This window comes from Mauremys mutica, chromosome 11 (genome assembly GCF_020497125.1).
Source record: "Mauremys mutica isolate MM-2020 ecotype Southern chromosome 11, ASM2049712v1, whole genome shotgun sequence".
NCBI lineage: Eukaryota > Metazoa > Chordata > Testudines > Geoemydidae > Mauremys > Mauremys mutica.
The window spans coordinates 28,260,412-28,276,846 of NC_059082.1; the positions used below are offsets into that span (position 1 = coordinate 28,260,412).

Consider the following 16,435-nt stretch of genomic DNA (forward strand, 5'->3'; position numbering starts at 1 on the left):
TGCCAGGAACCAGTGTCGCTGATTCTCCTGAGCTCTCTATGCCCAGGCAATGTGAAGGAGACGTAAGAAAAGGCTGGACTCTAGTGCATCCAGTGAGGGACTGAACTATAACGAGAGGGGCTGGTGCAGAAAGTGATAGCCATAGGAGGTAGGGAAACAGCAGGGTGACAGGCTGAAGGGGGGCATTCTAGAAGACTGGGGCAAAGGGGACAGGCTGAGTGAGACAGGGCAGAAGGGTTTGTAACCAGCAGATCATGCTTCCTTCCAGAACTTGAAATAGAACCCAGGATTCCTGAGTCTCAGCGTTCCTTGCTATCTAGTAAACATCTAAAGCACGTGTATTATTCCCTTCTAATGGCTGGTTCACATAGACAACAGCTTTTAACTGTTGCCAGTTACTCTGTTAACTTAAGCAGCAGTGGTCTGTGGTGTAGAACTACAGATTTTAAACCAGCTGCTGGCCTATCTGTGGGTCAATATGATTCCATGTGATGGAATTTCTGGTGGTTTTTTCCCCCTTCAGTTTGCTGTTTTTAAAAATAGAAGAGAGACCATACAATGAACCCCATTAAGAAAATATTAAGGTTGCAAAATCAATCACTCAAGACCTAAGAAATACCACTTTTCAGTCATTTGGCCCCTTGGAGTGTATGATATAGATACGAATTATGTGATCACATACTATTTTTCCATAGGTATTTCCTTGATTCTCAGGGCCAGCTGAGGCCCTGATCTGAGGTTCAGGATAGCATTAAGTTGCACCCCAGATGCAGGGACCTTAATAGATCCCATGCCAATGGAAAACAGGCATAGTGGATTGACATGTTTATGACATGAGAAGTTGCTAGGTAACATTTTCTCATACTTTATAAAAGAATACTATAGATTTTATTGGAAAGTTTGGCTCACCACTTACGTGTTATAAGTAATAAGGGCTCATTTAGGACGCTTATGAGCCTAGTTGTGCTGGGGTGGAGAGGAGGTAGTATGCCCAGCCAGCTGTGTGCAGAAATAAGATTCTCTGCTGAGCAGGAATCCAGGTGGTGGAAGGTAGGTTTAAGCCAACTGCTCTCTCTGTCTCCCTGCTTCTGGACTGTTCCTTCCTCTCCTGCCTCTGGCCATCCCTTAGTGTGTCCTTAGAACAGGTACAGTGCAGAAAGGAGGCGTCTACTTCAGCCCTACACCACCCCTTCCCCAGGGAGCCATTTCATCCCCTTGAACCAGTGAAATGGCATAATGGGGCCACAACAGGAGACTGAATCTGTTCCATCACATCTTTAAGAGGATTTGTTGATCCATCCATTTAAACATATCTCTAGATAACTCCAGAAGCAGTGGTGGGAATGTGGGAAAGGGCATCCCTTGCTACATCTGAACAAGTCACAGCCTGTAACCTCCTCCTTTCCAGCACAGCTATACTGATTCCTGACATGCAAGGACATGAGGCAATAACCAGCACTCTCCTTGCCCAGAAATATCCCCTAAGCTGGTAGTGGTAGTCCCTGTGTGCTGGGAGGCCAATTATTCCAGGCCACTGCACAGACATGCAGGGTAGCAGGAGGAAGAAAATCTCCCACTATCCTCTCCATTCCCCAAGTGCACCCAAGTGAAGATTGGGCATAATTTACCTCTACCATGATGCACCCATTCTTCAGGCATCTTTCGGCAAACACATTCAACAGTGTTGTTTTTCTAACCTGATTTCCACACTGGGAAACTATCTGCAGCACTTACACCCTAACGGCAATACGTACCTCTCTACAAACAGCTCTTTCCCTTGTAGTACTTCCACTGTCAGAATTTATAATTCATCTGCTACGAAATTATTCTGGCTGCAATACTCCCTCAATCACTCATTACATAGCAATAATTAAACAGTTCAAGTTATCGTTTAGACCCTTTAAAAATCATTTGCCCCTAACTATCCATGAACTCACTGATGTAATTACAGCACATTTCTCTTGCCAGGACATGAAGGTTGGAATTAGCCATGGGTTTCCCCTTCCCCACAGCTTGTCAGTGCTTGAACCCCAGCTAAAGCACAGTAATAGCTTTATTAGAGTCCTTACTCTTTAGTGCCTCTCTGTGTACTATGGTCAGATTGTCAAGCAAATATGCTGAAGGAGACCAAGGTACTTACTCTATTTTTATTCAAGGCAAATTCTCAGTTAGCACCTCACAGGAAATAAATGTGAATTTTGATCTGATTCCAAAATTGAATTTCTCTTATTTAATTGTGCAAACCCCCCTCCACACACACTTTTTTCAATCAATGATTTGCAAATAAAAAATTGCTTCTTTCACTTAGTTCTCCTATATTTACTATACCCTGAAAGCAAATGCTTATACTACTTTATTAGGCACTACTCAGGATTCATGCCCCCATTTTTTTAGCTCTCTCCACACTACCCACAAATCTTTATTGTCTACTGCATTTAGCACTTCACTATATATATATATAGGATAAATAGATAATTGTTTTTTGGCAGTGGGTGTTATACTTAACTCTTGAAATACAAGTTTAAGTGTCAGTCCCACTTGTAATGAATTCAGTGGGAATTCTGCCACTGTCTTCAGTGGGAAGAAGGGCTTTCTGTATTTGTCTTCCATTTACTGAAAGCATAAGAGATCTTATGAATAAATAGCTGTTACTTTTTCAACAGTGGTACTCAGCAACAGGAGATAGGATACGTGTATTGTCCAGGCAAAACTCCCAGTGCCTCTGACTTGTGATTTATTGACCTGGACTTGTGTGACCTGGGCTAGCTTTGTCTGATATTTAGGTTGCTGTAGTGTTTACGACCTTCTAGTAAAAATACAAATGCCTGTCACAAAATGAATGATTCAAATTCTCTGGAGTACAACCAGACATCCCAGACAACTGTCCTACCAGCTAACAATATGCTCCTTGCTTTGTCTTCAGAATGCCACAACTCTAAACCTTTGGAGCTTTCCATCTTCAGTGAGAGGTAGAGCCAAGATTCTGAGTACTTGTATTCTTTAAAGGCCCCGTGGCACGTTTTGTATGAGAGGAGGTTTTAACCCTGGCACTCTGACCAAATTCCAATTTGCCTAAAATACTCCATCTAGTTTTAGTAGGAAAAATGTTTCACTTCCTCTTCTGAAAAATACTGTGATGTTATGACAATCCAGAATGCATGCTGTACAGATACCACAAATGCTAGTACAGATGCTCCCCGGGTTATGCAAACCCGACTTACGGAAAACCAGACTTATAGAAAAAGTCCCGTAAGCTTTTTTTTTTTTTTTGCGTAATTGTCAGAGATACGTTCCTGACTTAGGCAAAATTCGACATGCAAGGTGTTCTGGAATGGAATGCTTGCATAAGTCAGGGAGCTTCTGTATAACAAAAAGCAAAGTCAAGGGCTTGGTGTGAGGATATGGGATTGTCCAGTTGAATCCTCCTCATGTCAGGTGTTTGAAACCTCCATAGAAATGCAGAGATATTTTTGCTGAGTCAACGTAGCAGGTGGGTTTTGTTAACTCTGAGTTGGAACATGTCTCAGAGTCAGAGGAAAGTAGGGACTGGGATAGAGAGGCCTTGCAGGAAATAAATCTTAGGCTCAGGTTTATGGGACAGATTCTGAGGCCCCTGTAGAGGCAAAACTGATTAAATGATCCTCATAAGCAACCCACACCTTACCCGCAGAGGAAGGCTAAAAAAACCAAGGTCACTGCTGGTCTGATCTGGGGGGAAATTTCTTCCCAACCGCACATATGGCAATCACTTCGATCCTGAGCAGGTGAGCAAGAACCAGCAAGACAAGCACCTGGGTGAGAGAGAATGCTCAATACCACCTCAGAGCATTGGCCTACCCCATCCAGTGTCCCATCTCCAGCTGCAGCCATCTCTGATGCTTCAGAGGCAGGAGACAAAATGAATTAAACAGTTATGATTAAAGTTAGCGTTATGCATACCACAGTGCATATCCTATTCACAAGATATACTGTGGTTGTCATTAGACAGTCAGCATTTGTCCAATTACCTTATGGCATCTCATATATTGCAGCTAGTTCCTGTTGGGGCTATAGGGGAAAACTGTGATATCTCAAATATGGTATCTGTTGACGAACGGTGACTTACGTGGCAACCACTGAAACACAACATAAGTAGGAATGGGTGAGACACTCTAACACTGAAAAATATCTCTAATCATATGTGGAGAAGAAAACAGAACCCTTGAAACAATTTAAATTTAAGAAACCCATTAGCTGTCCCTCGTATGCACTTTACACGTTGGCCATTCCTAGGCAGTTGCACACACTAACATCTGTATTAACGGCTTTGGAACATCCTCACTGATTTGGGGCCAGATTGTAACAGGCCCTTACACAACTGAGTATCTGACTGAAGAGCCTGCAACTCTTCCGTCAGGGTCGCACAGCACCCAGTGGAGTAGGGAAGAGGGTAAAAGCTGCCTGCACTGGCACACAGTTTCAGCAGTGTGGGGAATCAGCTTGCGCATTATCCCTGACATCATATTAGCACTCTCCCCAAAAAGTTCCCTATGAGATTCCCCTGCTCAGGTCAGTGGCTAAACAGTACAATTTGACCTTTCCTCCTGGTGTGAAAACAGAGGCAAAAAAGCAAATTCTTCGATAGACTGGAAATCTTTGTATAACATTGGCAAATTCATTCTTATCTTATCAAACACTAGAAAGGTTCACAAGGGAGCCTGTCCAATTCCATCAGCCCTGTCATTCCATTTGCACCTAGATTTTACATAGTGTTTAAGAGTCCCTCTAGGTGAGGAACAACAGTGATGGAGAACAGGCTGTTCATTGCACAGCAAGTTTGCTAGTCTGAGATAACCTACTAACGTACACTACTGGGGTTTGTCAGGCTTAACCCAGGCATTAATGACTTTTCCAGGATTTTGTTCTCTGACCAATCACAAAAGCTGTCCTGGATAAATAACGGAATATAGAGAAGGTTAAAAATACGCTGCAACATTTTACAAAGTAACTTTTTAACAAATTAGCACAAATTAACAAAATACCCTCCAGGAGGACTCAGCACTCATCTAAGACAAACAACATTATTTGATTAGTACATTCTAATAAATGCTGCTATGCCTGCAATCTTACCACAAGACAAAACCTGAAGTCCTAACTCAAGCACTGTAAATTTTGACTGCAATGGAAGCCTTAAACTGAATAAAGATTAAAACTGTCCCTCATCTTAAAAAACTGGATTGAATGAAAAAAAGTCCTAACATTTATTTTACGGCATATACAAATTAAAAATCCATAGAAAGGTCCAATAAATTCCACATATATATTTTTAGTGTGAATGCAAATTACACTCCAGTCACAATAAAATAAACATAATTCCTATATCTTGTGCTCTGACATACACAACTAAGGCCTAGGGACACAGATGAGTCTTCCAGAGTGATCCACAAGTAATAGACTCGGGGTCCTTTAGACAAGCTGAAGAAGTGAATTCCAGAGACAAGGGCCTTTCCCTAAAAATGCTATTCACCCCAATGCTACTGAGGAAATTCATATCTGGGGTCAAACAGAGAAACTGGACACATAATACCTGCATAAGTTTCAATAAAGAGCTAAATTAATAATGAATATTACTCTTAACAAACAACTCAAACAGCTCTAACAAAAATTTTGGTGCACATACTTCATAGACCAAATTCTGCTCTCAGTCGCACTCACACAGCCTCATTGACTTCAACAGATTGTATGCTCTCTGGGCAAGGTCTTTTTGTTCTGTCAATGAATGAAGCTTCTAGGCACTACCATAATACAAATCAAGGAATGAATCAATCAATACTAAGATTGAATAGATGAAACAGGAGTTCTAGTCACCTGTACAAATAAGAATCCAACATGTAAACATACATTAATTAATCTTTCTGCTGATGTCATCCTAGTCACATGATTACATCACTCTTCCTGGATCAATAATGTCTTACCCAAATTGGAAGTCACCAGGTATCTCGGACTGACTCTTCATAAACACTTAATAAATAATTCTTGTAAAATCAGATTGTAACTGCAGCATGCACCTATGCTAGTGCATATAAATTGACTGAAAAAATCCTGAATCATTTCCTCATTTCAGTCCTATAGTGAATCCAATATCACTCGGGGGAAGAGTTAAACTGCTATTTTCTGTAGCATGGAGTAGAAGAAAACAAATAACCGCAACAGCAGGTAGCAATGTGGCAATAATTTTTATGGCATGGTTAGTTTTTTCCATTTAGAGAAACAGCCAAAGGATATAAGAAAACAGCCAAAGAAATATCCATAGCAAGCATGGAACTAATCAATGAATATACCATTAGGTTCTTTATGTAAGAAAGGGGAGGGAGTAAAAAAAAAGGTGAATTTCCACTTCGTGTAAATTCCTAATATTATCCAGTGTGTGGAAGTTTGGCAGCTGAATTTGCTAGCATATCAAATTAATATCCCGGATCAAATCTGCAAATTCATTCATGTATCAGTTTTCACTCGCTCATAACTAAATAAATACTCGCAAAGCAAAAGGTTATTGTTCAGTGCACAGCTCTGCTTTAGTCAATGAGCGCCCATGCATGCACCTGAGCTGAAATCCTTGACTTACACAGTAAGATGATTCCATAGAGTATAGAGCTCCAATCCTGGAAGCTGCTCCATATGGCAGATACCTGTGCCTGCACACCAGGATCCACCTGTGGAGAATGGCTTGCAGGATTGGTGCCTGGATGCATTTCTTGTAAATGACCACTTTATGGACAGAGGTTCTGAAAGTGAAAAATAAGAAGACCAATAACTGACTAATCATTAAAAGAACTAGGAAGCCCCTTCTCACTGTGTAGAAACTCCCTATGTTAAAATACACAATAGGAAAACCATTGCAAGCTATTTAGATGGTCACAACCTGTGCTGTGGCACATATTATTTTTTGAATCATAATTTTGGTTATCTACCTCAGCTGAGGCATTATGTAGAACAGATAATAGAAGCATATCGATTCTTATGTATTCAGTGTGTAGCAGGGTGGCCGTTTACCAAGCACCCCCCCTCCCACCTGGTGATCTCCAGCCCCTCCGGCAAGCCATCCTGTTACATCATGCTATCCTTGTACAATATAGAATTTGTTCCTCCTGAACATGTGAAACACATTCAGTTCTGTCTGTATAATTTCCATCCTATTATTAATATGAATCTTTCCATCTCATATTAACAAAGTAGGAGAAGAAAAATCTGCTTGACAGTTCAGTTTAAATGAAACTCCAGAGGGGCACTAAAAAGCAGATTGTACACTGTCACTGCTTAGGTTTACTACAGCCAAGAAAATACAGAAAGATAGAAGGAGAATTACATCATGTTGCATAATAATACTTCACTGTGGTTTTAGTGGCAATGGAGCCAGTTGTGAAATCAGCAACAAATGCAAAAATTTCAGTGTTGGCAGAGGTAAGGTAGTTCCAAGGTAAAACTATTAAAACATTAATCACTAGCAAAATAAGGGCAAATTAGATCAGCATGGTCTATGCTGGAGGAAATTACCAAGCACACAATCATTAGAGGCCAGATCCCCACATAGTGTAAACTGATGTTGTTCCCCTGAAATCAACGGAGCGTCATTGATTTATTATTTGTATTATGTAGTGCCTGGAGGCCCCAATGGGATCGTGTTGTACAAATACTTAGTAAGAAAAAGTCCCTGAACTGCAGATCTTATAGTCTAAATCAGGGGTAGGCAACCTATGGCACATGTGCTGAAGGCGGCACGCGAGCTGATTTTCAGTGGCACTCACACTGCCCGGGTCCTGGACACGGGTCCAGGGAGATCTGCATTTTAATTTAATTTTAAATGAAGCTTCTTAAACATTTTAAAAACCTTATTTACTTTACATACAACAATAGTTTAGTTATATATTATAGACTTATAGAGAGAGACCTTCTAAATGTTAAAATGTATTACTGGCATGCGAAACCTTAAATTAGAGTGAATGAATGAAGACTTGGCACACCACTTCTGAAAGGTTGCCGACCCCTGGTCTAAATAGAAAAGAAAGACAGGCTGAGAAAGGATATGTTGTTATCCCCATTTTACAGATGGGGGACTATGGCACAGAGGGATATGTCCAAAATCACACAGGGAGTCTTTGACAGAATTGGGAATTGAATCCAGTTCTTCCAAGTTACAGTTCATTCCCTTATATACAGGACCATCATTCATCTTTTTACAGCAGCCAAGGATCTGCTCCTACATTATACTAAGTACATTTACATATTAATATTGCTTTAACTACAAATATGCAGAAATGCCACCCACCAGCATCATTGGGTGTGGGAATTGATGGACCCAGTAGTAAAGGGGAACAGTCCCAGTAGCAAGGAAGGGAGACACTCACCAAGGTACAACAGGTAACTCTCACCCCTGAGAGTCTCTGGCACCCAATGGCCAACTGAGAGAAAGGAGTGCTGACTGATCAGCATTCCCCAGCTCCCAGGATTTAGCTCAGCGCAGGGGCCATGTGGAGCCTCTTTTCGTTCCACACCAGAAGCCCACCCTACCCACCAGAACCAGGAATGGGAACCTGGCCTGATGGATGCTGTGGGTCTAGCCAACTGCCTTTTTAGAGGGTCAGGAAGGTATTTTTCCTCCATGGGCCAATTGGCAGAGGACCAGGGAGTTTTTTTCCTTCCTCACAGCACTTTCAAGCCACAGTGGATTGAGTAGGAACATGCCTTGTGCCTAGCTGAGGTACTGGGGGGAGAGTTATTTGTTGCAACTTGAGGCCAGTTTTCAGTACAGTTAAGAGAATAAAATGAACAGTTCCCAGAAGTAAAAGACTTGGGATTTTGGTGTTGGGCCTTGGGCTCATGGGATAGGGTGAGACTATGTGGACTTTGTGGGCCAAGGTCAGATCTTGTGGCCCTCACAGGCCGAGGTCCCCAACCTGCTGCACCCGCTGTCCCCCTCACAGGGAGAAGGATGCTGGGGTATATATGGTAAAGAGTTATTGGTTATGTGGTAGGAAGTCCTGTAGCCTCCACACTGGAATCAATTAAATACCTGGTATAAGAGTGAATGGGTGATGGGCAGATTAGCACAGCACAGAGGAGGTAAGTTTAATAATAGTTTCAGCAATCCATGCATGTGTCTGTCCTCATTTTGCCGCTGTGTCCATGTCAACAAAGTATTAAGCACTGAATTACTATCACTTGGATATTTTTTCACTGCTCTATGAACTGTTTCCTTTCTCATTTGATGTTGTTCCCTCAATGGAAAATTCTAATTGCTACAGGTATGTTTATTCTTTATTGCACTTGTACACAATATTTCATGGTTTCAATTTTTCTTTCTTCAAGTGTTTTAGCCATCTTCCAGTGTAAAATGATTCTGTTTCTGGAAATGAAGCAGAGACCCATTCATGGCAAGAGAAGCCAAAAACAACACAAGGAGCTAATATTCTTGGTGGAAGATTGGATTTTTACAATGAACGATGTGTTAAATAATGACATCATTTTTCACAAATCTTATAAAACAGTAATAGAAAAGAAAGGTGAAATAACTGAATTGTCAAATGGATGGACTTGCCAGTGTCCAGAAGAGGGAGTAGGAGAATGAGAAAGAACATTGAGTTTCATGCAGTGCAGTTGTTGCTGTGTCAGTCCCAGGATATTAGGGAGATAATTCGGGTGAGGTAATATCTTTTATTGGACCAACATCTGATAGTGAAAAAGACAAGCTTTCGAGCTTACATACAGCAATTCTTACACAGAACCCAGGCCTGAAGAAGAGCTCTGTGTAAGTTTGAAAGCTTTTTTCTTTCACCAACAGAAGTTGGTCCAATAAAAGACCATACCTCACCCACCTTCTCTCTCATTGACTTTCATGTGAATCAAAAATACAGTTAAAGAATGACATGATAGAAGTGGCAAACTGGAGTAGCTCAAGAGATGGGCACCACTCAGAAGTAAGACTCTTCCAGTGACATATTCAGAAAGACTGAGCTACCTGTTAAGCAGTAGAACCTTATATTCTCAATCTATATTTCTATTTGGGAAAAGTGGCAGACTGTCTCCCACCTGCCTGGAAATTGTCCCCCACCAGTTAGAAAATGTGGAGCTGACTGAGGCCCATCCATCCCTAAAGACTATTGAACATCTCCCGTGGAAGACATGCTCATCCAGATGCCAAATTAACAACACTACTGCAGTTGTTGGTAATCTTCTTTCCAAGCACACTTTTTGCACATTCATAAGGAATTGTGGTGACTGACAAACAAGGAAAGGAACACAAGAAATCCACCCCAGCTTCATTTAGCTTATTTTTCTGGAATTTCCAACAGTAAGAAATACAAACAAAAAGAGTAAAATACACTTTTCAGACTAAAAAGCTTTTAAATGCAAGTCAACCATGGTTGGAAGCTATCTTGCTGAAAATAGGTATCAGGGGGTAGCCATGTTAGTCTGTATCCACAAAAACAATGAGGAGTCTGGTGGCACCTTGAAGACTAACAGATTTATTTGGGTATAAGCTTTCATAGGTAAAAAACCCAAAGAAGTGGGGGGGTTTACCCACTAAAGCTTATGTCCAAATAAATCTGTTAGCCTTTAAAGTGTGTCCTCGTTGTTTTTGCTGAAAATACAATGCCATTTTGGGATGCTAACACAATCGTAGTATTGCACATAACTAAATCACATTCTGGTTTTGCTTTAAGAAGCAGAACCTGACTGCCTATTCTTTAAAAAACAAAACCTGTTGATTTGTTGAAATCTCTAGTATTACTTAACCATTATTAAAATGAAATGCTAATGGTTCACATGCCTGTGACATTAGGTTCCCACCCTACTATCAATGAGTGCCTTTTCAGCAATATGACAAGCAGGAGACTCGGAAATGTGGCTATAACATTAAAAAACTCTAGGCCATATCCTCAACTGATGTAAATTGGCATAGCCCCATTTACACCAGCTGAGAGTCTGTCCATCCATCTTTAAATACAGTTAAAAATGCATGGACTCCACGTGCAGCTTTTATAAATTGTGGTTAATTTACTCATTATCTTTTACATTATCCTTTTATTACTTTTGTCATGTAAAAAGTTAGGTTGTGTCACTATAAAGTTGTTGGGTGGGCTGGCTGCAGAGGCCCTGTTAAAATAGACTTAATATGCCAACGTTCAACTTTCCGTATCTCTAACAACTAAATGGCTGATATTGGCTTAGTGCTTAATAGCCCGGTCTGGCAGTTAAATCCTTTACAGCAATTAAAGTGCTTAACCTTCTAGTTCAGATTGTATTTATTGTGGTCTCAAGCTTAGCATTTACTGAAACTCTAAGAGAAAAAGGAAATGAGACAAGGGGCCTCAGTAGCTTAAATATGACAAAAGAAAGGGTGTCTGCATTAGTGTTCAAGTGTTTGTCGAAGAAATTGCCTTTGTCATCTGCAAGTCTTTCAATCTGACCCCCAGTGAAAGAGAGGAATAAAAAGAACAAACAGGGCAAATAGTTCACATGAAGGACGTTTATCCACAGCTATTCATGAGGCAGTATGGAAAGCTTCTCCAGCTTGTTGGAAATTTTATGTTGGTTTCCATAAGGTGTTGCATTTGTACAGGGCTTAAGCTTGACCTCTGAAATGTTACAGATGGGAACTCTACTCCAGAGGAGAGTGAATGCCTGCTGTAAATGTCCAGTTGATTGAAATACTCTAACACTATCAAAACATTCCAGTGGGAGTGGGGCTGGGGCTAAAAGTCCTTGTGCAGTCTCATCATTCATCATCACCAAAGTGTCACTGGCTGAGAAATGAGTTACACTGAAGCCTATTTGTGTGGAGAGAAGAATCATAACTGGACCTTATTTATAGTATCAGCTTTGTATCACACTAGCTGTTGGTCATGTTTAGCAAGCCAGTCCATTAATAAAAGAATGCCCTGGCATTGTTAGAAATGCCTACACGGCTAGACAAGATTTCTTCACACCTTTTTCCTAAAACAAACCTCAGAAGTTCAGTACAGCTCAAGCCAGGAATTCTTCTTTCAATGATCCCTTTGCCTTTCCTAGCTTCAGTAAAGATACAAATAACTAATTGTTAACAGGTTGTCCAGTGGATATGAAACAAACAAAAACTAGTCACTGACAGTACAAGGTCTTTTTGTCATTGCTAAAAAATATCAGTCAGGTTGGAATTGTTAATCAGAAACAGATTGTACACTGTTAGCTGAAAATATAGTGTTATGCTTTAAATAAGAAATCTCAATCCATTTGGCACAAGAGATCTGCCCAAAGAAAAAGCAGCTTTAAAAGAACATGTCTTTATTTAGCATTTGCCTGATGGATTCACTTTTTCAACTGTTTATAGTTTTCCATTTTTTGGATTCAAGTAAGGTATTGTGCCTTCAGACTAGTGTGAAATAAATTAAAAATAAAAATAAAATAGGGCTTTATTATCACTGACAACTAGAATAAACACAATTTTATTAATTACTAGAATAATATGTTGATACAAAACAATGTACCAGTTATTGTCCTTCTGTTTATTTCCTAAGTCGGGATTTAACCACTACTACTGCTCTCAAGTGCCTCCATTCAGTTAGGATTGGGCAGGAGGCATGATTGTCATAGCTGAGGATTCACAGATGGAGAAAGTCTGCCAAAAATTCATTTTCTGGCTACTTTTAGGGGCAGACACTGCAAGCCCCAATTTATTTTACTTGACCTATATGTTACCATTTTGTGGGCTCCATCCATAGTTTCTCGCATCTGCTATCTCCTCATATCCTCTTTACAGGATGGAATTGATTCCCTTTTCTTGGTGGAATTACTTGCCTTGGCATTAGGGTGATTGGGTTTCTTCCTAGGACAGCTTCCAGCATTCTATCTGGATATACATTTGGGCTGGTTGGTTCTTTTTTATTAAAGTGAATGTTTTGCAATTTGGTTGTTATTGTGTGGCACTCCAATACCCAGTGAGACGGAGCCTAAAGATGTCTAAGACATAGCTTTAAGGGGAAAATGTCAATTAAAAAACTCTCCCTTCAAAAAGAAAAATCTCTCCATGTCCCTTCATTAGTTGTGGTTTTTCTTTTAGCTGTAATGACCGTTACAATCATCCTCTCCCTCCCATGGAAAAAAAATCTACCTGGCAGTGTCACAGAAGGGACCAGAGAGCTCTGTAAGGTTCCTGCTATTGTCCCCTTGTGTTGGAGTGATTATAGTGGGGGTACAAAATGGGAATGGGTACAGCACCCTATGTTGTCAGCACTGCGCTGCCGGGAACCCACACTATCAAACCAAAAAAAGAACAGCAGTACTTGTGGCACCTTAGAGACTAACAAACCACGAAAGCTTATGCTCAAATAAATTTTTTAGTCTCTAAGGTGACACAAGTACTCCTGTTCTTTTTGCGGATACAGACTAACATGGCTGCTACTCTGAAAACTATCAAACCAGACTCAATAATCTGAAAGTAGCACTGAAGAGAGCTGCTGAGCCAAGTGCAGGCAGGGTTTGCAGAACAACACCTCTGCGGGGAGAGCCATGCTGTCATGGAGGCCAGCTGAGGCATGGAATTCCCTCACTCTGTACTCCTGCTGTACTTGTGATGGTCTTTCAGGTCCTACACACAATCTACTCTGCAATAAAGGGGAATTCCCTTCTCCTTCACTTCACTGGATAGGGATGAGTAGGAAACCCAAGAAGTTTCCTGACATTAGCACAGGTTTCTTGTTCACAGGGCCACAAAACTCTAACTAAAGATTCAGAGTTTGGCCGGTTACAATTGTACATTATCTGTTAAATATACAGTTTTTCCACAATTACCCCAAACTGCAAACAACATCCAACACAAAGATGTAAAAAAATAAAAATGTGTACTACAGTCTGTTGTGCATCACTATGCAAAAAGATACAATTCAAGTAAACCAGGACATTAGCAAGTCTCTAAGGATTAAAAAGCATTGCTTCCAAAAGGCTGATTTGTATTATTCTGAATACAAAGCATATTCAGGGTAACCAAAAATGTCAAATTATGGAAGGCATACTGAGAGAATCACTGAAACCTGATACTAGAATTAAGAAAGAATCTAAATATTCCATTTTCTACCCTATAGCAAAATTAACAGCCCTTTGAAGTTCTGACACAAAATCTTCAAAGTCTGTTTGTAACAGTAACAAAGAGTTTGGGCTGAACTATACAGTTAAAAAGGGACTACGAAATTTGTAGGCCTGAATAAATATTCTGATTTAGATACAGCTCTTCCACCCTCCCAGAAGTCCTGTGTGGCTCCAGACCTTCCTGGCATATTTCCCTTCCCCCTACCTTTGGCCACAGGACATACCACAGGATTTCGATCCTGAGGCAGCAATTCAGGATACCAGGGTTCGCCATGAGGTCTCACCAACTTTTCCCCATTCCATTCTTACATTCTTTTGTGCTCTCCAAGACTATGCAGAATCCCATAGACTACAGCAGCTGTGGTACCTAATCTAACCACCTAATAAGGAAACAGATAAAACTGCTCCTGCTAAAGTAAAACCAACACATCCCCAATTCCTACTAGCCACTGCCTTGGCCTACTCCCACATTTCAGCAAGACACATTTATGACACCCAGCCGCCACCAATCTGCAGCAAGAGGAACTGATCCCACACAATAAAATTTGTGCCCTATTTTTAGTCCATCTTTGGACTAGTTATCCCAACGTTATTTTGGTTGCTTAGAAAATTACCATACCTGCATTTCTGGTATAACTACTGAAGGAGCCTGACTCTCCATTACCTTACATATTTTATATTCATTTACACAAGTGGAAAGTGTGTAAATACCAGGTACCTGGGGACAATAAAAGGTAAAGAGAACTGGTCCCTCAGTGCATATTCTGGAAGACTGGGCGAGTCTTAAACAAGTGGTAAGCAGCAAATGGTTAGAAGATGGACCTTTGGTATATTTATTATATTGGGTAAATAAATAATTATTTCCTGGACCTTGTTCGAGGTTTTTGCATATGAGGACTATTTGCACAAATAAGCCTCCATTTGAAACTTAATACAAGAAAAAACAAGCTCTTTGAAAGTACCCTGTTATTTTTCACAGAACATCTATTCTGTAACCATATGACAAAACACTGACCAAGCTAATACTTCTTATAATTCATTAAAAAGTATCTCCTTGTACTTGGCAGTAAAGTACAAAGAAATCTAAATGTAATTCTCAACATCCCCACTCCCAGATGCTGGCACAGTTCAGAAGCCAGGGTTTTCTCAGAAGGAATGCTTTTAACTTCAATACTAACAAAGCTGAAATTATTGTAGAAAGAAGTGTATTTCCTCTTTGTTTCCAACACCCACCGTCTTCAGTGCAGTCCAGTCCAGTCCAAGGTTATAGAAAACTCTATGTTCTAAGTTTGGTGATCCAAATCCTTCAGTCTTTATTTAGGCAAAACTCCCACTGAAGTCATTGGGAGTTTTGCCTGGGGAAGTTTGGCTCAGAGTATACACATATGCTCTAGAAACCAAGGATAATGTGACCAAGATTCAACGCTGCATGTATATAGCATGTTCCCAGCCTGTCCAAAGGAGTTTCTTTGCACCCACTTCTGGGGTGGCAGGCAGCTGTCCATTTGTGTGGTGCTGGCAGGAGCAGGGAGCAAGACATTCAGCCCTATTTCTGTGTACTTTCAGTGCCGTCCAAAACAACTCCCTTCTTCACTTCATCAATATTAGCAATATTAAAACAGCCAAGGAGGCCTAACAATAAACTTCAGCTGCAAGGCAGTGACTACTTAACCCCCCTAGCCTGCTGAAAGGATTCTGCCTCATATTCAGCCGACTATCTGTGGCTCATTCTAACACAGTACAGATATCCTCCCTAATAGCTCATTGCCCCACTTGGGAGCTGTGGAGACCACTTTCATGGTATCTGAGGAATGGGATGACTCTGAGATATATGTCTATGAAGGCCACCTGTTGGGATAACTAATAGGTAGACTATTACTATTCTTCCTGCTATAACAAATGAGCCTGTTTCTATGCCTTAAAAGTAGTTCAGTGCGCCCTCTCTGTTTCTCACACACTCCTGTGGATACGGCCCATCTTTCTTTCTCCACACCATGCTTAAGCTCCTCTGTTTCTGGATTGCAGCCCATATTCTCTGAATACCTTCTTTTTAAATAAATTGGTTTTATTTTATTTTATTTGCCTTGCTTGCTTTTCTCTTTGCCCCTTCCTCCAATAGGGCCAACCTCAAAGCCCTTCTCAGCTGCTCTCTGGATCCTGACCTCTCCGCCAAGCTCAGACAGTTGGACTGAAACTCTTCTTGCAAATACTAGAGTTCAGCTCAGACTTATCAGTAGGGCTCTGGGGCTTAGCCAAGCCCCTTCTGCCCTGGAACCAGATCCTCTGCTTCTGGAGGCAAAAAACAGAGCAGCAGTTCAATGCTCCCTCCTTTCTC

The 16,435-nt window shown here is 40.8% G+C and overlaps 1 protein-coding gene across 7 annotated transcripts in view; it reads right to left on the bottom strand.

Annotated features, from left to right (window-relative positions):
* Positions 1–16,435, bottom strand: part of THSD4 (thrombospondin type 1 domain containing 4) — a 645,198-nt gene that overhangs the window by 201,336 nt on the left and 427,427 nt on the right. The window lies entirely within an intron of this gene.